Source organism: Pteropus alecto, unplaced genomic scaffold (assembly GCF_000325575.1).
Source record: "Pteropus alecto unplaced genomic scaffold, ASM32557v1 scaffold45, whole genome shotgun sequence".
In the NCBI taxonomy this organism is placed as follows: domain Eukaryota; kingdom Metazoa; phylum Chordata; class Mammalia; order Chiroptera; family Pteropodidae; genus Pteropus; species Pteropus alecto.
The window spans coordinates 705839-707822 of NW_006442491.1; the positions used below are offsets into that span (position 1 = coordinate 705839).

Sequence of the window (1984 nt, forward strand, 5' to 3'; positions counted from 1 at the left end):
ACCACCCTGTGAGGTCTTTCTACTCCAATGCAGTTCAGAGTTGGTGAATGTCAGCTCAAACACAGCTGCGGTGTGTGGGGTGCTTCTTTCCTCATCTAATTGATGTTGATCACAGAAAAAACTTCCAGCTCTAAATACCCTGACCAGGTTACTATAATCTATTGGTGTGTTTGTTGGAGCTTGTGGGAGTTTTTATTCTCCCTCATTTCCCCTCATTCCTAGGCTTTGATATTTTTTAGATGAAGATGGTATGGTTACAGGCCCCAGCTGCAAGGGAGACCTGGTTACCTCTGAGTACCACCACTCAGTGTGAATTTCAGTGTCACCAGAAAATTTTAGTGGAAAATTAATTATTTTTCAGGTGATAAATAATTGTTTTTCTCTTGCAAATCCTTTTAGCTAGATAGTATCACTTTTGCCTAAATTACTTGGAACATAAGAATCAGGGTTAAATAAAAACACTTTAGTAGCCAAATCAGAAATAAATGAATATGAGGAGCATGACTGTGAAAGTGGCATAGAGGAACATTCTTGTGGGGCTAAACTGAAAAATCATCTGTTGGTGTATTACTAAAGGCTTTTTTTCCCCTTTATGTTATTTAACAATATAAAAAGATAAAATTGCATTTTCTAAATTCTTTAAAGTTATGGGTATGGATAAAGTATCCCACTGATAAAATTGTGGCTTAAATAATAATTACTGATTAATTTTTGTCAGAAAACTATTCTTTCATGTATTTATTGAAGTTTCAAGTTATTTCTCTTTCGAATAATTCAATACATAAATATAATACACATTTCAAAATAACAAAAAGAAACAAAATACATAGAAATAATAGCAACACCTAGCCTTTTAATGATGTTTACTATGTACCAGACACTATTCTAAGCACTTTTCATCTATTTACTCATATGATCCTCACAAAGAACTTTAAGACATATGCTGTCATGATCCCCAGTTTACAGAGAGGTTAAGAAACTTGTCCAAGGTCACATGGCCAGTCACAGGATTGGAATTAAAATCCAGACAATCTATTTCCTAAAAAAGATAAAAGTTAGTCTCCCTCTCATCTCTGTGCCTCAAGTCCTTGAATGGTCACCAGGATATTTTTCTAGTTAATAATATATGTGTCTACGGCCATGCCACCCTGAACGTGCCCGATCTCGTCTGATCTTGGAAGCTGAGCAGGGACGGGCCTGGTTAGCACTTGGATGGGAGACCACCTAGGAATACCAGGTGCTGTAGGCATTAAAAAAAAATATATATATATATATACACACACACACACACACACACACACACTAACACACACACATATGTGTATAAATATGTACATATACATATATGTGTTATTTTAAAACACAAAAGGTAGGCAATAAGGGTTCAAATTAACTAGAAAGTTTTTGAGACATTATGTAGAATATGCCTCAGAATCATCCTACCAAAAATGAGAACCTGGGTATTGATTTACTAAATCCCTGCCATGTTTGGTTAGTAACAACTTCTATGATGTTAGCATCTCAGAACTTCCAGCATGCCCCAAATGCACTGAAACACACTCCTGTGCTGGAGCATTCCTTCAGGTGAAGGGTGGAAGTTTCATGTATGTTCAGATCCATCCCTCTTGGGGTGGGTCAAGAGGATATGGGAGAGGCACTGACAGAGTGTGCTACAAGTTCCTAAACCATTTGAACACCAAAGGAAGAAAAGCTTAGCCTTTCAAAGTGACTGTTCTGAAGGATTCTACAATGACTTAAATAGATGTGTTCTGGTTAGTTTCTTAAAAAGTCCTTTCTTTTATTTTTATACCCTGTAGTCCAGGCAACCTTGGAACAAATATGATACCTGCGGCAGAGAGGTAACTAACATACTAATGGCAAGATGCCTAAGCTCGTCGGGATTGATTCCTGACAAGTGGGCAAATGGGACACTCATGGACAATGAGCTTCTCAAGGTCAAGTTTTAGGTTATTTCACGTGTCTT

General features: G+C 37.1%; 1 pseudogene; it reads left to right on the forward strand.

Moving 5' to 3' along the window:
• The first annotated feature begins 1130 nt into the window (after positions 1-1130).
• LOC112471082 lies at positions 1131-1249 on the forward strand (annotated as a pseudogene).
• Positions 1250-1984: the final 735 nt, after the last annotated feature.